Consider the following 20349-nt stretch of genomic DNA (forward strand, 5'->3'; position numbering starts at 1 on the left):
TGGCTTTCCCTGGGTTTGCAGCATCGCCGTCAGGGGTGGGAAAGCTTTGGGAGCAGGGCAGAGAGGAGCATCAGAATCGCTGTCAGTTTAGCAGGAATCAGGCTCACGGGGGCTAGGAAGCAGTTTCGTGTCCTCCAGCAGCCTCCGAGTCTGCCAGGGATAATAATTTCCCTTTCGCCTGTCCCAGCCATCCAGCGTCGGCTGTGAATGTTTTCTGTTCTTACAAGAAATCCAGCTGAAAACAAGACAGACTTCACTTGCCAAACGGTTTCTTCCAAAGCTCTCCTCTTGCTTTTTGTGTTTAAGCAGCAGTTATTTTTGCTCAGAAATGTCCTTTTTGCTCTGCGTGGGCCCCAAGCTCCCTGGAGCTCCCAGCAACTGTGCAGGGCTGGGAAAGCTCGGATGTGGCTCCGGACTGCCGGGCCCCCAGGTGCTGGGGCAGACCCTGTGCCGTGCTGTCCTGTGCACAGGGCTGCTCCTGGTTTCCCAGGCAGCAATCCCAGCAGGATGCACCTTGCAGGGTGCTGGACAGCCCCAAAGCCTGCCCGAGCTTCAGGGCATGGCTTGCTGGTTTGTGGCAGGGACAGCTGTGGGGGTAACCTATGGCCACCCTCCATCTCCTTGTCCCCTGTGGATCCACACAGCTGGAGGAACCAGGGGATCCGGCTTCCTCCCCTTCTCCACTTGATATTTTGGGAAGTCTCTTTCAAAACATGCAATGCCAAAGATGTGTTGAGCCCCTTCTAAAAGCCTTGCATTGGGGGGGCTGGATTTGTGCCTCGTGGGCACTGACCCCATGGAGAGCTCCTAGGGATGAGGGGACCAGTCCTCCCAGTTTGAACCAGTGGCTGGTGCAAGTGGCTGGAACGCGCAGGTCCCTGAGCCTTCCTTGCAAAATTTCCCCGATGCTTGGTATTTGGCCTGTCGTTCGTCTAAGGTGCCAGCGCCGGGCTCATGCAAAACCGGTACCTGCCCTTCTCCCAGCCGTGGCCCGAGGAGCATCCAACAGGCATGTCGTGGTGCCTGGGGACGCCAAGACACAGAAATTGCTCCCATTCCTGCAGCGCTACAGCTCCTGGGCTCAGGTTTCCCAAAGGCCCATTTGCTTGGCCATGCCGCCGTCCAACGGTGCCCAGACCATCTGGTCCGTCCATAGGCTGACAGCACAACCCAGGCACGTGTGGTGATGCTGCAAGGACATTGCTGGGCCTGTGTCTACTGAAATACCATCCCGGACTGCTCCTTCCCCCTGCCAAAAGCCAGCAGGGAGAACTCACCAGCCAGTGCTTCCCCGGAGGAATAAATCCCAGCCTCTCCTCTTCTGCATTAAAAGCTGCTCTTCCAAATCAAATTTGTCTCATCACGAATCGAGCCGACATTACGGCCTTTCTGCCCGACAAGGCACCGCTGCGGTTCCCGCTCCGTTAACCTCCGGCAGCCCCTGGCCCTCACCTGGGCCCTCCGGCCTGTCCTCAGGGAGCACCCGTGCTGCTGCCTGGTGGGGGCTGCAGCTGGAGCGTGGCTCTTCCCGGCGCCCTTCCCACCGCCCCCGGCACCATGCCAAGACCTGCTGCCTGACCGCGGACTGGAGATAGGAATTGCCTCCGTATATGCCCTGGGATGACCGGGCTGGCAGGGGGCAGAGCCTCTCAGTAGAGCTGTTTCCTGTGCTCAGCCCTTTACTAGCCACGGAGAAGCCGATGGGGAATGACCGATGGACCATTTTCAGAAAAATATACGTTGCATAAAACGAACTTTTGCCCCCTGCGCAGATCGCTGGCTGTTGGGGCACCCTCTGCTCTGGGGCTGTGACCGCGATTTGACTCCGTGGCAGCAGGAGCGAACCACCCTGCCGTAGCGATCCCACGTCCGGACCGGAGCGCTCCCGGTGCCGTTAGCCGGGGCAGAGAGAGGAGCAAGGCAGCCCCGAAGGTGGCAACCCCAGTCCCGCTCCTGCCTTCCCTCGGCCCTGCCTGGCGCCCGGGCAGTTTCCCCTGCGCGGCTGCGAGACTTTTCTCTCTGCCTTGCAAAGACCGAGCTCGTGGAGCCAAGCTGGCCGGCAGCACCTTCCCGAAGGGGGGCGGCAGGAGGGTTTTGGGGTGGGGGGGCCCAGATCTGTGTCTCCCAGCCTGCAAGAGCTGACCCTGGGAGCCCTCCGGCCCCAGCTTGGGCTTGACTCTCCGGTTTGCAGGAAGAGTTCAAGCCTCCCAGTTAAATACGGGAAGGAGTTAGCAAGTCGTTGTCGCAGGCGGATTAGAGACGGAGGGAAATGCTCCTGCTAAGTGTAATCTGGCTGGTTAAAAGCTCAGCTCAGCCTCTATCCCAGCATCTTCTTTGTCTTTTATAAATATAGGAGACACTTCTGCAAAGAGGGATTTTTTTCCTTTTGCTTATTTATAGACCCAAGAGACTGGGGAGAGTCTCTCGCTCTCCTCCCCCTCGCCGCATGGCCTCATTAGTGTGTTCATTAACCCCCCCCCGGTGCCCCCTTCTCCCCAGGCTGGGTTTGGCGCTGGCAGCGCAGGGTGCTGGCAGCTGGCGCAGAGCCGGAGCCCGGCCGCCTCCGCAGAGCCCGGCCCCGCTCGGCTTGCGTCCCGCCGGCCTTGTGCAGCCCGGCATAGGCGTGCGGGGCAGCGCGAGACCGGACACCCAGCCGCTGGTCAGCCCCGGCGGCAGCAGCCCCGGCGCCTGCCTCTGGCGTCGGCCCTAGCTCGCCCGCCGGCGCTGAGGTCCCGGCGCTGGCCGAAGGGCTGCCAGGACAACCCGTCCCTGATCCTGTGTGTGCAGCAGGAGGCGGATTAGCGCTGGCGGGGACGTGGGTCAGGCCAGCGGAAGGCAGCAGGGCCCGGGGGTGGCAGTGGACCAGAGCAGGAGCGGACATGGGGCTGGAGCCCGTGGCGAGCGGCTCTGCCCTGCAGCAGCCCCACTCACTCCGTTCTCGAGCCGGAGCCTCGCTCAGGGCAAGCGGCCCCGTACTGCTGCCGGGGGATGCAGCAGGGACGGGACTGGGCGCGGGAAAGGGCAGCCCTGGTGTGGGGGCCAGTTGGGATACAGGGGCTATGCTCACTGTGAAGCATATAGCAATACAAATAGAAATTAAAAAAATATGTATAATACATGAAATAGGTAGTAATACTATATATGATGGTCCTGCAGCCCATGCGGCTTTGCCATGCCACCCCATGGCAGGAGCATCCCTGGGGGCCCCCCTCCCCAGCCGTCTCCCCGCCGTGCCCCAGCCCTGCAGGTGAGCGGGGACCCGCTGGGCAAGGCTGACCAGCACCCGCACGGTCCCCGGAGCGGGGCCCCGGAGTCCCCAGGGCCAGAGGGAGGCGCAGGTCATCTCTCCCTGGGGATTATGGCCCGAGTGGGGGGCTCTCATGGGGAGGATGAGGCAGGCAGGGATCGGGGCTTACCAGGGATTAAGCTATTTTCCGTGCATTTAAACCAGTTGTCACGAGCCCGGAGCTATCCAAGAAGGAGCGACCCGGACCGCAGCGCCCAGGGGACAGGGGAGGAGCAGGGGGGGAGAAGCGAACCCCCCCCCCAACCTCCATCCCCCTGGCTTGCATGGAGCAGGGCAGGATGCTCAGCGGTGGTGGGAAGCCCTGGAAGCGGCAGGGAGGCCCCGCGGCCCCGATGCAGGGAGCAGCGAGCACGCGCTGCGGGATGCCGGCGGGATGCGAGGTTGGCGGGGTGCGGGGCATCGGCGGGGGGCCGGGAGCCGGCGGAGCGGGGCTCGGCGGCGGGACAAAGGTCAAGGAGCGAGGAGCCTCCCCGGGGCCAGGGCAGAGGGGTCTGTCCAGGGAGGCTCGAGGGCTGGGTGGCTCTGGGAGCTTGTTAACCTTAATCCTCCCTTGGATTAACGCTCAGAGGAGCCAGGGACAACGGTTAAACCCGCAGGAGCGAGCCCTCCAGATAAGCGCAGCGGCAAAGCGGGGTCAGGAGGGGACGGAGGGCACCGGCAAAGGGCAGCGAGAGGGGCAGGTGGTGGCGCGATGGCCTCGTTGGACATGCAGCCGTGGATTTCGTGGGCGTATTTCTGGGCACAGCCTTCCCTGCAGAGGGCACAGCGATGGGCACGGCAGCGCCGCTGCCAGCTCCGGGCTCGGGGTCACGTCCGGCGAAACTGCCCCGCTCAGAGGAGTGGCAGGGGATCGGTGCAACGTCTCAGGGCGATGTCCCTGGACAACATCCCGTCTGAGAAGAGCTATGGCCGTGAGGGAGGAAAGAGGGGCCAGGAAGGCTGTCCTGGGCCCTGCATCTGCCGTCGGTGACCGACTGCCGCTCCCCACGCGTGCAGCATCCCCCGGCTTCGCGGGACCCCGGACACCAGCACGGTGTGCGCGAGCCCGCATCCCGGGCAGGCGGCGTTTGGCGCTGGAAGAGTCATCCAGCTTCACCTTCGGCAGCTCCCCCCACCGCCAACACAGAGACGGGTCCCCCTGCGACACCCCACCCCAGGCTGCCCCCTCCCACTGACCCCCCCGCCGGGTCCCCCGGGCCCTTGCAGCCCAGCCGCGTGCCCGTGGGTCCTGCCGCCCCGGTGCGGTGCTCTCACTGCTCTTCTCACAGCCCCGGCCCCGGCTGAGCTGCGAATGCCCTTCAAATGCAAACGCCCAAATGTGCTCTAATGCAGGTTGTAGCATCCCCCGGGGGGGGCACGGGTCTCAGCTCCCTGCTGGCCGTCCCCTGCCCGAAACGGCTCCGAGCTGCTTTGCAGGGCAGGCGGGTGCAGTGAGGACGCATGGAGTTACGCTGGTGTCCCCCAGACCTCTGAAACCGCCTTTTCCCAGGGAAATGCCATGGAATGTTGTCACCCATCCCGATGTGGCCAGTGTCACCATCTCTGGCCCGGGGGGCCGTGCCGAGGTGCCCTGCAGAGGCCGCAGGTGCCATGTGCCTGTCCCCGGAGCAGCAAGGCAGGACGGGATGTGCTGTCCTAAGTGGCACCTTAACTAGATCTGATCCAGCCTTGCAAAGCCACAGCTCCTTCAATTCCCTTAGCGCTCCAGATCTGCTACTGTGCATCTAAGCGGATTATTTTAAATACCCCATGATGGACTGCTCCTTTGTAATATAATCCAGCCTCGTGTGTCCCATTCCCCTCCTATTTGCTGTGAGTCAGCTGCAGCTGTGACAGCTAGAAACCCTCCTCAGCTCCCCCTGCTCCCTGGGAAACTTCTCTTGCACCGGCCCCTTCCCAAAATACTGCTCTGCTGTGTGCCGAGGGATCCTGGAGCTGCTCCTGCTGCCTCCCGCGTGTCCTTAATGAGCATCCTTCCCCGTCCTGGGGGGCCGGTGGCCAGGCTGCACGGGCAGAGCTGCACCTCCAGCTGACCCTGCGCTCCGCACGCTGGCTCCTGCAACCCCGGGCACCTCGGGAGCGCAGGTCCCGAGCCCTGCGTTGCCTTGGCCACTGTGGCCCAGACGGGCCACACCGGAGCCTTTCCAGGTGGGTTTTACCACTTTTCAGGCCTTTCACACAAACTGAACGGCTGTGACACCCCCAGCGCTCAGCCAGCCCCCAGCCATGCCACTAAAGCTGCAGGACGCGAAAGCCTCCTGCCCCGCTGCGTCCTGCTGGAAGGGGGTTTTGGGGAGGGAGGTGGGATTTGGGAGCCCTGGTCCCGCACCCCAGCCAGGGACCGGCACCGAGCCCACCCCAGCCCCCGTCTTGGAGACAGCAAAGAAGCCGGCGCTTTTCCAAGCGCTCCCCTCGGGGGCTTGTCTGATTAATGAGGGCTTGTTATTTCCAAACTGTTTGAAATCGTATTTATTTTATCTGCCGCCGGATTCCTGTGACTCAGGGCTCATCGTTAACTGCCAGAGATGAGTGACAGATCCCGCTAATTACAGCTAATGATGGCCTTAAAGGATCTCTGTGCGCGCACGTGTGTTTGTGTGCACACAGGCCAAGGGCCATTTATAATTTAAAGTGGGGAGAGTCATTAGCATAAACCGTGCCCAGATTAATTGCAGCGAGCGGGCTCTCCGGGGAAGATGCTTGCCGAAAGCAGGTTGTTCCAAGCACGGGATGCTCAGGAAGTTACGGGCCGGCTGGGCAGCGGCCGCGCAGCCCCGAGCCGGGCTCGAGCCCGGAGGAGCCGTGCGCGTTTACTCTCCCTGCCGTGCACAGCTGCACGCCGGGTCCCTTCCCCATTCCCGTCCCCGTCCCGCAAATGCGGCGCTCGGATCTGGTCCCTCCTCCAGATGCGGCTGTCCCTGCTACGGGGCCCAGTGGCAGCGGGGAGAGTGGCGGCTCCCGCTCCTGTCCGACTGTCCCCCCGCAACGGCGGATCTGCCCCGAGCCTCGAGGCCTCCGGGCGCGCGGAGGCAGAGCGTGCAGCCACCAAAAGCAATTAAAAACCATGGTGGGGGGGAGCTGTGACCACAGCTTTCAGCGTGTGCTGCTCGAAATTGTGTCTGAAACCCCCTCTCTGCCTGGCGAAAGGCAGTGGAAAAGCAACTAATTTTTAACACGTACCACGCAGATCTCGCAGGGAAACTGAGGAAGAGGCTTGTACCGAGGCTGCCCCTGCTCAGACAGCTGCGAGCGGCCCTTCAGCATCGCTGCGTCCTCTCCTACGGCACCCAGGGCAAGCCCGTGCCCTGCGAAGCTCTGCGGGTCTGATCCTGTCCAGCCGTCCGGCCGCAGCACCCAGTCTGGCCACAGCTGCAGGAGCACAACCCCCTAGCAGACACTTCGCCTGGGGGCAGAAGCCGGGAGGGCCCCAGCCTTGGGGAGAGCTCTGTCTCCATCAGACCCCAGGCGATCCAGCCGTGGCATCGACTGCTTTGCTTTCGCCTTTCTCCCCAGGAGGGAAACAGTGAGGATGGAGAAGACGTGACTTTTCCTATGCCCTAGGCCGCAAGAAACAGCAGCTGTAGGCGCGAGCAGCCGCCGTCCTGGTGAGATGAGGGGCACGTAGCAGCGAACAGCAGGGCAGGAGCACCCGAGGGTGGGCTGACCCACTGGGCTACCATGTATGGCTTGCTCCAAGACCTTTCCTAACCCCAAGCCCTCTGCTCTCTGCTCCCTGTCCCAGCACTGCCTACGTGGGCCAGGGCTGGAGGCATGCAGGCCATGGAAGAGGCATCCAGAAGGAAATCAGAAGTGGTTCCAGATGGCAAAAGGCTCAGCAGAGCTGAACAACTGCTCCTAAGCCCTTATCTTTCTGCAAACCAAATCCACCCTTCTTGGAAAAAGTAATTCAACCTCTTCTTTTGCCTCTGAGCTGGCGAGTGGGAAGAGCAAAGCGACGCCAACGGCTCCCCGGGGAAGGGAAGTGCCATGCTGTGAAGTGTTTCTATATTGGTCTTTGCAGCAAAAGAAGTTGAAATTGGAAGTAATCGCAGCAGAAGCAGAAAGCGTCTCGATGCCGAGATGGACTCTTAGCCCAGTGCTGAAGGATTTCAGGGCATGGATGTGCTCTGCACAGGGGGACTTGTGCCAGCACAGGACACTGCATTTCTAATCCCACTAAAAGCTGGGGAAAAAAATACTTGGATGAAGGCTTTTTACTTCCTTGCTGAAAAGAACAGATTCAGGTCAAGCCTGATGACTCGTGATTTTGACTTGGATCTTTTTAGCTGTTCTGGACCCCAAAACACTCAGGTTTCTCTTGCTGAAACACTCCAGATGTTTCATTTTAATGCTTTTACAAAAACAGCTGTTGGAGGCTGCAGAGCAGAGCAGAGCTTCTCCGATAAATGTGCAGCAACCAAATAGTTACAACCAGTCTTGAAACAGCAAAGTGAAACAGGCCATTCAGGTAAGGCCAGCTTGTGCTTTTGCTTTTTGCATTACCAAAAACCTCTCCAGTTCACCCCAAATGAATTTGTTTCCAATGTTTCTTCAAACTGAAGAAATCAGCCAGCAGAGCAAGGGATGAACAGCCAATTATTCGTGGAGAGGAGCAGACGGTGGACTTTTCTATTTGGCTGCTGAACAGAGAAGCCACAAAAAAGCCATGATGTTCTAGTCTGCCCTGAAATATGACTTTATTGGCTTTTGGTGACACTCAAAATCCTCCATACTTTGTCTCAAGGTGACCCACAACAGCCTGTTCAAGGCGTTTTGTTCAGCTTCTCTTCTATTTACTTTTTCTTTTCACTTCTGAAACCTGTCCCAAGTTCTGCTCAGTTTTGAGACAGGAACTTCATTTTGCAGCCGCAGGTGGGAAGGTTTTCTCGTGGGGTGAAATGTTTCACTCTACATCCCCCTGGTCCAGGGGCTAAAACTGCAGAATTGGCCATGAAGTCCCCCAGGCAGGGTCAGTCCTCCAAACCCAGTTCACATAGGGAAGTCCAGGGAGCTCCTGCTCTAACAGCCCCACTGCTTAGCCCTGCGTGAGTTCATTTGCCACCGTCCCCCTCCAACCGTGACAAAGCCCATTTGCAGCAGGGACCACTGCAGACGGGATATAACAGGGCAGGGAGTCCTCGTCCTGTCTGGAGCATCTCTGTCCTACTGGACCGCACGTAATACCTGAGACGGAGGGTGCAGAGGCACCTTGCAAAGGTGCACGCTTCCCCGGGGCATGTTTATAAGAGCTTTACATCCTCATGTATCTGTACGTGAAATGACAGAAAAGACATTCAGAAAGAGCCGAGGGCTTGGAGTGGGAGGCACTGAGGTCAGAGCGAGCGCAGCGATGGTGATGCCGTGCAGGGCTGGAAGCCCGGTTCAGTGGGCTCTGGCTCAGTGCTGTTTCGTGGAGGACTCGGAGCCCCTGCAGCCTGGCAGCTGGGGAAACTGAGGCACGGGAAAGCTCAGACCTTCCAAGAGGTTGTAACTAGGGGTGCAGGGGTGCACTGCAGGAACGATGCAGGACAGTCAGGGGACATGGCTTGTCTCACCCATGACAGCAGGGACACACACGAGAGACCTTGTTGCCCCAGGGGCGGTGAAGAAAGCAAAAGGGAGCCAGAACTTGAGAGCTTAAACAGATGCAAAAATGCCATCTCATGGTTTGAATCGTGCTCTTGGGGGCCTGGCCCTGTCTCCAGGCACACTGGGAGCTGGCATGGTCCTTATCCCTTCTGCGGGATGCTGGTGGCCATAAGGGGTTTGGTCCAGCTGCCTTATGGTGAGGGGACATGAGCATCCAGGTGAGTCAGGGTGCAGCAACCCTGGCTGCTGGCTGAGCTCGAGTTGATTTTTCTTCTTCATCCTTCACGGATCTGGCTCCCTGGTGCTCCCCTTGGACTGATCTTGGGGACAACATCAGCTTTGACTGTGACTGCTCTGCTTTTTCCCCAGTGTCACCTATGCCTGTGGTACTTGGAGCTGCACATCCCGTGGGAACCAGGTGGTTTCGAGGACCCTGAGTCCCTGTGGCTGGTGCTGGACTCTATCTCCCAGGCCTCGGTTAGACAATACTTCTTCCCATGCCACATCCAGACAGGGTCAGAGACATCCGAGATGTGGGGTCCAAGAGCAGGGCAGGCCAAAACAAGGTCCCCGGCCCAGACTCCATGCTGCAGGCAGTTCACTTCCCAGATAACCCCTGCAATCGCTGTCACCCAGCAAAGGAGCCAGTTTGCAAAGAAAGCAGGGAAATGGCTGAAAAAAAATAAAGACACTGAAGTGCCACTGAGGATGCTCAGCGAGGATGCGACAGCCACGTCTGCGTAGTGCAAGGTCAAGCTGCCCAGGCCCAGCACCAGCTCCTGCAGGGACGATGGCAGCCAGGACGCTCGATGAGATCCAGGCGCTGCAGATATCCCCGCACCTTCAGCATCTGCCTCCCAACCAAGGACTGAGAGGTGGAGAAATCTGCTCAGTGACCCCAAAGCACGGTCACGAACTTCAAGAGACTTGGTGTAACTCACGGGCCTCAGCCGCAGCGCCCTGATGCGGCTGGTGCCAAGTCCTGACACTCATGGCCTTGCTAATGCAGTCCGTAAGCTGGAGCACCAGCGGTTGATGGAGACGGCAAAAGTGCTGCTGGAGCGAGATACAAATGCCTCATGGAAAGGGCGAGATGGGTCCAAGTGGAGCCTTTTCCAGCTGGTCTCACTTCATATTTTTCACTGACTACTTTGGCGCAAAACCCAGCCGCGAGCTCACGAAATGTGCCGACGCTCCATGGCAGGAGGCCTTGCCGATACAGATGGGGCTGGAGATCCCTTCCGGAAAGAAGTGGGTGGATGGAAGGAAATGGAAAGAGGGCAGCATGGGCTCACCTCGGAGTGCATCGGAGAACTGGGACAAGATGTCCTGAGACAAAACAGGCAATTTCTGGGCTGTGAGCAGGACCTATTCCAGAGGAGGTGGAGGAACCATCAAGAACTCTGTGAGACCTTGTCCAAATGCCTCAGGAAGGGTGAGATCAGAGTGAGACGGGGCAGAGGAGACCACACTGTGACTGGGAACAGTCAGCCTTGCCAAGTGGGACCAGGACAGCCTGGCAAGCTGAGGCGACACAAGTGACCTCTGGAAATGTGTCAGGGTAAGCGTGAGGGTGGCAGAGGTGGATGAAGGGCAGTAACGCTCAGCTCAAGGAAAGGATAAACGGAGATAAACTGGGCACAGATATAGCTTTGCTGAGAACTGGAAGGTCACCGAGCCTTGGGGCTGGGGAAGGAGGCAATGCCCAGTGCCTGCCCCCCAACCCTGCTGTTACTGCCGGAGCCTGAGAACGCCAAACTCATTGCACCTACGCCTGGGGCCTCCAGCTATTTCAAGCATCAGGTGACCTGGGGGCAAGACGAGGCTTTTGGGCACCTCGGTGCTCCCCCGAGCAGCCACCCGGTGCCCAGCACTGGGCTGTGGGTGGAAGAGCCGCCCCCTGCGCTATCTTGCAGCCCTCGGGATTAGCTGCGCGGCATCACTGCTGCTGCGGGATCGGCTCTAACTCGGCATTGCTGCAGTCAAATAGAAACAGATACATACAGATAATGCAACCGAACCCCTTGTGCTGGGGATGGAGAGCCAACTCTGTTAACCCCTGCGCACTCAGGCACTAACGAAGATGCTGGTGGCTGCATTCCCTCCCTGGCAGCTCGTCTGTGGCCATCAGTCCAGGCCTGCATGTCCAGGAGAACAAAACCCTCCGCTTGCATGGATATCCTGGCTCTTTCGAAGCTGCAAAGCAGCTCCCAGGTCATCCCTGCAGTGCTGCGTGCATGTGGGAGAGGGGAACTCGGACCCACAGTCATGGAGACCATGGATGGTACAGGGACACGCAGCCAGGATGGAGACCCTGCCGGTATGGGGACACGCAGCCAGGATGGAGACCCACGGACGGCACGGGGACGCAGGCAGAGGGACCCTGCAAGCACCCGGGGTGCAGCGACACCGAGCTGACGCCCTCCCAGAGCGCGGTGGCAGAGAGCGACAAACCCGCATCACCCCCATCGCCCGGCCGCATCCCAGCCTCAGGTCCCCAGGGCTCGGGGACGCCAGCTGCGGCCTCGGACGGCCGCGGGCAGAAAGGGAACACTTCCTCCACTGCATCCGGCTCCGCGGGCCGTGCGTTTCCAGCCTCCCCGAGCATCCCGGGCAGCAGCTCCCTGGGCTTTGCACCAAGCCCGCGTCATTTGGCACCACGCGGGCATGTCCGTGCCTCCGGCGCTCGGGGGCCGGCAGGGCTCGGGGCCAGGCTCGGAAAGGCCAGCTGAGAGCCCGCCTTGGCGCAGGGGCCGAGGGCACGCAGCGCGGGCCAGGGGGCCGCCGGAGCCGGGGCTGGCGGAGGCGGGAGCGTAACGCGCCGCGGCCCATTAGCTCCGGCTGCGCCCGGCATGAAAGCGCCCGCCGAGGCTGCAGCTGGGCCTGGCTGGAGTTTCCACTTCCAGGTAAACAGATGAGGCAAGCTGCTCTCATTTCCGCGCTGACGGGCAGCCCCCAGGGCCGCACAGACGGGCCATTCAGCCCCGGCGCCCCGCACAAGCGCCTAGTGTTCGGCCGGGGCTCGCGCCGCCCCGGCCGCTGCCGGCGAAGGGGCTCCCAGCCGCGGCTCTTGCCCTGGGGGTACGGCTTTACGGCCGGGGTTTGACACCTGGCCAGGCTGGAGCGGGGCCAGCGGGGCCGGGTGCTGCCAGCGGGCGCAGAAAGAGCCGCTGTGTGTTTCGGCGGCCGGCGGTTCCCGCGGCGCGCTGGGGGCGCAGAAAGGGCCCCTTGTGCGCCGGGCACCCGGGCAGCACCCCTGCGGCTCGGCCGCATCCCGGCCGCTCCGGCCCGGCAGCGTGCCGGGACTGTGGCGCGCGGCCCCGCGAGGCCGTGGCGTGTGGTCCGCGGCGCGGCGGTCACCGGCGACGAGGATCCGCTGGGGCTGGTGCCCCACCGGGACGTGCGGCTTGGAGGTGCGAGCGGGGGAGCCCAGCCAAGCGCTAGGTGCTGCGCGTCCCCTTGGCCGCTGCTGCCTTGCCTCCGTCCGAGCGAGCGCTGGGAGGAAAGAGGGGTTCGAACCGCCTTCCCCCTCGCTTGGCATCTCTCCGCCACTGCCCAAGCCTCCTCCTCCTCCTCCTCCTCCTCCTCCTCTTGGGCTGCGTTGCTCAAGTCTGGCCCCCTCCTCCCGCGGCCCCCTCCCTCCTACGTGTCAGGGTGCGAAGCGTTTCGCGGCTGCCACCAGCCCTCGCCGTGGCCCTCTGCTTTAGGGCAGGGAGCGCTGGGGAAACTGAGGCACGGCGGGGCCTGTGCAAGGCTCCGCACGGCGCCAGCGGCAGAGCGAAAGCTGCCGGCTGGTGCCTGCAGGGTGGACGAGGTCCCCTCGTGACCCCCTGCCATGCCCTGTGCGTCTCCCTGCCTTAACCGGCTCCTCCAAGCACTTGGATTTCTTCCCCGAGGAGCGCATGGAAAGCGTTTTCTGCCCTGGCAGATGAAAATGGATTCTCAGTCCAACTTCGCCCTGGTACCACTCCAGTGATTCTGACGGAGCCGCTCGCGATCCGGGCTGGTTGGAGCCGGAGGACAGCTGTCGGGCCTTCACAGACCAGAGGTTTCGTGTCTGTGTCACCTCTGATTACTGTCATTGAAATCCCGCTCTGATCTCATCCGTGCCTGAACGTTCCTGCTGCCTGTGCCGCTCTCGGCTTCAACAGCAGAAGGACGTTAATAGGTTTTAAAGCCAGGTGGCCTGGGCGAACATTTCTGCCCGACCTCCGGGACAGCGGCCGACCGTCACCAGTTCCCCGGCTCGCCAGCTCGGCAGCTCACACGGCCCCGCCGCCCCCGGGCGACTCGTTTCCCCAGCTCCTGCCTTTCCCCAACTCCTGCCTTGCCCCGAAGCCGCCCCGCTCCCGGCCTTGCACCCTCCTCTCCACCCTGGGGACCCCCGGCTGGTGGAGCGAACCCGGCGGCTCCGTGCGAGGGGGACGCCGGCTCGGCCCCCGAAGCTGGCAGGAGCATCCGCAGTGCAAGCTCACATCTGTGCGCAGTGTTCCCAGCGGAGTGCCGGCTCCCCGGGCTGCTTCCGAGGGCTTTGGCTGCCTGCACGGCTGTGCTGGAGGAGGGATGAGGACGCGGTGGCCTGTACAAGCAACTCGCACCATTTCCGACCGATCTGAGTGTCGGGAGGTGGCTGCATCCCGGCCTTGGGGACCTGTTTCAGCTCCCTGGGACGTCCGCGTTTCAAGCAGGGCAGCGGGGTGGGGGGCTCCTTGGTTTTGGCTTTGGCTCCGGTGGAGGGAGGCTGTTTGCAGGGGATGTTTGCCCGGGGTGGCTGCTCGACGGCACGGGGGGGAACACGTGGGAATGAGCAAATGCTTCGGAGCGCGGCTTCGGCCGGCGCCTCTGGACGGGAGCCCTGGGCAGGGAGGAAGCTGCGGCAGGGAGAGGGAGGGGGGCTGGGCCGCCGGGCACAGGGAAACGGGGCCCGGAGACGCCTGCCCGCCACCAGCACGGCCTGCCCGGGACGGGGGGCTGCCCATGCCTCGCGGCCCTTGAACCGCCTGCCTTTTGCTGGGTCTCGACCCGGGGGCCCTAATTTTCCTGCCCTAATTCCTGCAGATGTGCTTGCTCGGGTGCCCCGCGCCCGGCTGCCCCTGCAGACCCCGGGACCCAACCCCGACAGCTCCCGTCAGCCCGCCGGCCCCGGAGGAACCATCCCGAAGCACGAGACACGCCGGAAAAAGCGACAACGCGAAGCAAGCGGGGCAGCCCCAGGGCCCGAGCGGGGCGCGCCGAGGGGCCGCGTCCTAATCCCGGCCCGCCGAGCCGCCCCGTTTCCTCCGCGGCAGCGCAGGCCTCCCCGGCGGGTTATTGTTCGCGGCGCGCACAATGCTTTGGGCCTAATCTGCCCGTTATCAGCCTTGGCCACGCGGGCCGGGGAGGAAAAGGGTTTGAATCCGACCCGAGCGGCGTTTCCGTCGGGAGCGGTTTCCCCAGGCGCGGGGGGCCGGCGGGGAGCGCGGCTCGGCCGTCGCCTCCCCCAGCGGAAAAGGACAGGGGGGCGCACGCCCCGGCCCCGTTTCGCCGAGCCCGGCTCCCTGCCGGCAGCGCGCGCCGCCCGGCGCAGCAGCCGGCAGCGGGGGGAGGCTCGCCTTGCCGCGGCGCCCCGGCCCCCTCCCGCTCTGTGATTAATTGAGCACACGCTAAAATTAGCCGCGCGAGCAGTGCCGCTGGGGTCCCCCGCCAGCATCCGGCTCCTGCCTGCGGGCGGCCTGCAAGCAGGTCACCCGGCGGCTGCCGCCCAGCCGGGCGCCCCGGGGTGCCGGGGGGCGAGGAAGGGCTGAGCTTCCCCCCGCCGGACCCCTGCCCTCCGCCGCGGGCCGGGCCGGCCGCTGCAAGGATCCCGCGGGAGCCGTGCAAGAGCCCGGCCCGCGGCGGGGGCAGAGGGATGCTAACGGAGACCCCGCTCTGGCCCGGCGGCCCAAATAATGTCGGTGCCCCCTTTCCCCCAGCCTTGCTTTGCTTGAGATATTCCCAGGCCCGTCTCTCCCAGCTGGTGGAAATCCCCCCCTTGTCCGTCCCTGTTGCAGAGGGATTTCCAGCGCGCGCTGCCGCCGGGGCTCCCCGGGGTGGCCCCGCGTCTCCGCGCCTGCCTCTCGCCCTGCCACTGCCGCTGCCGCCGCCACGCTGCACGGCTCTTCCCGCGGCTTCCCCCTCCCTCGAGTCAACGAGCTCGATTTCATTAGCGGCCGGAGCAGCCCGCGGAGCGAGAGGCCTCCGCCTGGGATCGCAAGAGTGTCTATTCCCGTCGTGTCTCTCCCCGTGCCGGCAGGGACCTGTTATTTTTAGCCGCTCTCCCTATCTCGCGTCGCTAGGCTCTCGCCCACTTTTTTTTCCCCCCGGCGTTAATTTGTTTGCTCTGTATTATTTTCAGATTAGGGGAGCCAGAACCAGGCTGCTCCGCGCGGGGGACTTCCCGGCCGCGGCACGCTGCCTGCCCACGCCACCTCCACCCAGGGCTTTTTGGTTCGTTTTTTCCCCCCACCGGCTATTTTTAACCCTTTCCCCAACCCACGCGCTGCTCGGAAATGAAGGGGGCTGGCGCAGCCGGGAGAGAAACCCCTCGGGGACGAGGGACAGGAGCCGGCACAGGGGCTCACAGGGGAGGTTCAGCTCGTATATAGGATGGGGGACGATATCCGAAAGCCCGTGTTTAGCAAAGCAGCTTGCACGGATGGGGCCGGCGGTGACGGCCCCATCTCCCTCGCCTGCCACCTCGGACACGGGGAAATCCGGGTCGGGCAAGAAGCTACACTCGGGCTGTTGTAACTTTTTCATAGTGCTTTTCTTTGGCTTCCTCGAGCCGTTCCCCTCGTGCCCAGCGGCTGATTTGGGACCTGGCAGCTCGCGGCCGCGTCGGGACTTGCTGGGGAGTGCGAAGCAGAGCGACGGCCCGCGGTGGGCAGTGACGCACCTCGCGCGCTCGATCAGACCCACCAGTGTCCCGTCCGCATGCTGGCGCCCACACGTGGCCCCACGCCGGGCCAGGACCTCCGTGGGCACCGCCGGAGCTGGTTTCTGAGAGCCGACCAGGCTGAATGATACTGCCAGCACGGGAAGGGGATTAACGCTAGCGGGAAAACACCTTTTGCGGAGCATTTTTGCCCTATTCTTCCTTGTTGCCACCTGACTTTGTCCAGCTTCACCCGCAGGTGGTACCACCGTCCCCGTTGCACAGAGCGGAAACTGAGACACGGAGCAACTGCCTGGGATACGCAACCAAGCTGGTGGGATATGCAATAAAACTGGTGGGATATGCAACGAAACTGGTGGAGCTGGGCTTTGAGGCCCATCCGGGTGCCCAGTGTGTCTCCCGGCCCTTGGGGTCACCATGGATGGAGGAGGAGGGTTTATCGGGCACGTCTCGGCCGTGGCCTCCACCATCCTTGGCACCTTCCTGACCCGGCGCGTGCTCGAACCCAGCCCCTGGAGACGGCCAGCAAACTCCCCCGGGGCTCGTCTCATCCACGAGCCGGGGAGAGATAAAAGATGGGTTTTTCCCTTGCATTCAGAGGAAAGCAAACAGGAGAAAAGAGAAGATAATTAAAAACTTCAAAGCCCGATACTTCTCCTAATTTGGTTGAAGGCAGCTGTTTCTGATGGCAGTGATGCTGTCAAAGATGCCCGCGTGGAGCTCAGCTGGCTTGTGGATGCCGGGAGAGGGTGAGTCCCGGCAGCGTCCCCACGGACAGCATCCCTGACCTGCCACCGTGCCCACATGCCCCTCGGCTGCCCCCGTGTGAGGGGTTAATCGGGGAGTGCCTGAGCCCCAGCGAAGCCGAGGTGGGACCGGGAACGTTTCATGAGTCCCATCAAAACGATGGACTGAGTGCTGCTGGCTGGAGGCGCCTGGCAGAGAGCTGCAGGTGGCAACTCTGGCTGACCTGCCCGGGCTTGGACACGTGGATGCTCTTCCCTGAAATGCAGGGCTGGGGCCTCTCTGAATTAGTCCCTCGACTGGCAGCCGCTGGGTGACCTAGTCTGTGGGGCGGTCTGGAGCACGCAGACCTGCTCACTAGCGGGGAAACTGAGGCACAGCAGCGAGCCGGCGCATGGCGTGGCACAGCAAGCGTCTCCGATGTGCCTGCTCTTCCCAGATATGTTTCCAAGGCTCTCATGCTGGGTGCTGGAGCTCAATCCCCCACCCACTCCAATGCCCAGCATAAAGCAGGGCTGCACTCCGGTTCCCAGGGGACGCAGTGGATGTGTGCGAAGGGAGCGGGGGACCCAACAAAAAGGCAGTCCCCATCCCAGCACAGGGATGCTGGTGCCACTGGTGCTGCCCCCCCCGACCACAGATCAGCACCAACCCCACAGAAACAGTCGTAACATGGGCTCAACCACACTACTAGCCACCAGAGAGTCCACATCAGCCTCGCAGGCGGGACACCAGTTGAGAGGAAACTGGGTGCCTCAGTCCAGATGCTCAGAGCACTGCTTGTTTCCCAAAATACCGACCAGGAGGAACGTCTCCCCCGCGCCATCTGCGCGCACCTCCGCCCTGCCCTGCCGCTGAGTCGCAGGGAGCCTTTCGTGCTTCCCGGGACGCACCGGAAAAAGCCGCTGCGCTTATTTATAACTCCAGCTCCTTCTCCCGGTGGCTGCGCTCCTCTCCCGTGCCCCGGCAGGGTGACGAGCCCGTGGCGGTGGCGCGATCGTCACGGGGCAGGCAAGGAGGGGGGCGATCGCCGGGCCGCGCATCACCTCCGCGGTGACGGTCCCTGTCCCCCGCGGTGCTTGGCGGCACACGGGTGGCCCCGGGGCTCTCCAGCAGCACGGCTCCCAGAGCTAAGGGATGGGCTTGCAAACAGCAGGGTTGTTTTCCGGTAAAACCCTGCTCTCAAGGAGGGAGGGGGAGATCTCCCTTGCTTGATTCCCACTTTTGCTCCCCACAAGGAGCTGAAATCCTCATGTTTTCTCCCCAAACCTACTCCAAAGGACAGATATATTCCTGCTCCCCACCTTGCTGCCTTCTTTTCCTGCCTCCCACCCCCATTTTCGCTTGTTTTTTTGTTGGGGAGGGGGTTGCACAAGTCTTTGCTGCATTGTGAGTAAAGGCAACCTGCTGTCTGAGGGCTAACGGGTTGCCGGAGAGATAATAAAGCAAAGGAGAGTAAATTAAAGTGCCTATAAATAGCACCAGGAGAGGAAAAGGAGATGAAGTCATCTTCCTTCAGCTGAGCTGGTGTTTACATCAGTTCTTCCCTTTGCCTTCCCCAGCCCTCCCGCACCCGAGCTCGGGAAACGCATCCCCCCGGGCACTGGGCACCCGCGAGGGGCTCCGTGTCCGGCCGGGAGCACCCGGCTCCGGGAAGGGCTGGCTGCCGCAGCGGGGACTCGCAGCGGGAAGCAGTGAGGAGGTCTGGATGTGGCCGCCTGGGCCTGGGCTCAGCCATGCGCAACTTGTGTGTGGCCCATGCGTCCCCTGGGGGGCCAGGGAGGGCTTTAAGGACCCACCATGAACCCGTGGTGGGAGAGGACTCGTACGATTTCCCTTCACGGCCTGGCTTACGGGTGGCTGCAGAGACGCGGCACGTGCATCAGCCGAAGGGAAGGATGCAGACCAAGCTCAGCAACAATATTAGCCCCCAGCGAATCCACACCAGGCAGCCCTACTGGGAACCAGATTCCACCAGGGTGGGTTTTGAATCCTTTATACTCATTTTCTGCACCAAAGCCTCAAATATCAGCCCCCGGGATGTGTGGGAGAGGAGGGACCACCGCCCCACGGTGCAGCCCTCCGAGGGGAGCCGCTAGCTTTGGATCGCATCCTGAACGGCACCAACAAAACGCAAGCGTCCCTGTCATGGAGACCCTCCCGGCAGCCCCCGCACCCCTCGTGGTGGGTCCCACGGCTGCGCCTCCTACAGCCCCATGAGCCTGGGAAGGGACCCAGGCGGGAGAGACGCTTCCCCCCCCCAGCCCCGAAACCCCCCAGCCGCACGCTCGCACGAGGTATATTTATGCTTGAGTCAGAATGAGGTCACACCGTGGTTTCCTCCGTGTCAACTACCGACTCCTATTCCTGTGCTATTTGCACACACCCGCTGTGTTATTGCAGGGTATTTATAGCTATTTTACATGTATAATTATAAAGCCACAGCTCCACACATGCACGAAAATAATAATGGTGCCCGGACGTGGGGGCAGCGGGAGGAGTGAGGCAGGCAGCGAGGGCAGCAACAGGAGCCGCGCGCACGGACCCTGCCTCGGAGCTGCTAATAATAATTCCCGCCACTTTATACAGCATCTTTCATCCACAGCTCTCAAAAGCGCTTCGCAGGCATTTAATTAAGCTTCCCAACATCCTAATGTGATGACAGACAAATAATAATAGCCTCACTTTTAGATACAAACAGAGGTGAGGCTGCAGGACTTGTCCGAAGTCACGCAGCGAGCTGCTCGGCTGGCTGGGGGAGAGCCCAGGCGTCCCGGCTTCCGTTCCCGGCCCTCGGGCCGTGTTTCTGTGGGGCTTGTGGTCAGGATGAGGACCCAGGAGCCCCGACCCACCTCCCCGCTTGGTGTGTGGGGGGGTGACAAGCGACACCATGGGAGTGGGGACAGCAGCCGGGACGTTGCAGCAGACCCCGGGGCCAGCTGGGGCTCCAGCTGCACAACATCTGGATCAGCAGCAGAGGAGACATATCCATGTTGACAAACTTGTGGGCGAGAGCTCAAGGGAGAGCGAGAAACAAGATGACAGGTCTGAAAGGGCTGATTTACGAGAAATATTGAGAGTCAGAATCCTGCCTGGCCTGGCCACCCCACAGCGATGCAGGGCGATGACAGGGACCCAGATATATTACAAGGAGGAAATGCATGGAGACAGGATCCACCAGACCCAACACTGAAATATCTCCGAGTGGAGAAGGCTGGGAGCAGCTGACTTCCCCATGGGTCCGGAGGGCTCGGAGCAGGGGGAAGAAGGGACAGCCGGGCTTTGGCAGAGGTAGGTGAGATCCCACAGCGGTCATGAGAAGCCATTGCAAGCCCTCAGCTCAGACAAGAGTTGGTCACCATGGTCCTCAAGGTCTGCGGTTGGTGCCCAACCAACCACTTTTCCCCCCGGCACATCCCTGCCCTGCCTAAACACACTGCCTGCGCCCCATCCTTGGGAGCATCCCACGGCGAGGGCCCCTCCTTGGAGTTTGGTTTTGGTTTGGGTTTTTTTTGGTTTGGTTTTTCTCCTCCATGTGATTTGCATGAAGCCCCCACACTCACATCTTGATGTGACGGGGACTTGGCCAAGGGCCGGCACCGTGGGAGACGCTCGCTGCTCCCGGCCCCGAGTCCCCCACTTACGCCAAGCACCAGGCCCCGGAGCGCAAGTGCTGTACAAACACCAAAGAGCCCCAAACTGAAGCGTGTGCCTCAACGGTGGGACAGGAGAGGTGCAACCAAGGAAGGGGGACAGGGCAGGACAAGGAGTCAGCGGAGGGCTGGACCTTAAACCA

General features: G+C 62.0%; 1 protein-coding gene across 1 annotated transcript in view; it reads right to left on the reverse strand.

Annotated features, from left to right (window-relative positions):
• PIK3R3 (phosphoinositide-3-kinase regulatory subunit 3) overlaps nucleotides 1-20349 on the reverse strand; it is an 88695-nt gene that overhangs the window by 46852 nt on the left and 21494 nt on the right. The gene's annotated exons all lie outside the window — the stretch shown is intronic.

This window comes from Apteryx mantelli, chromosome 8, assembly GCF_036417845.1.
Source record: "Apteryx mantelli isolate bAptMan1 chromosome 8, bAptMan1.hap1, whole genome shotgun sequence".
NCBI lineage: Eukaryota > Metazoa > Chordata > Aves > Apterygiformes > Apterygidae > Apteryx > Apteryx mantelli.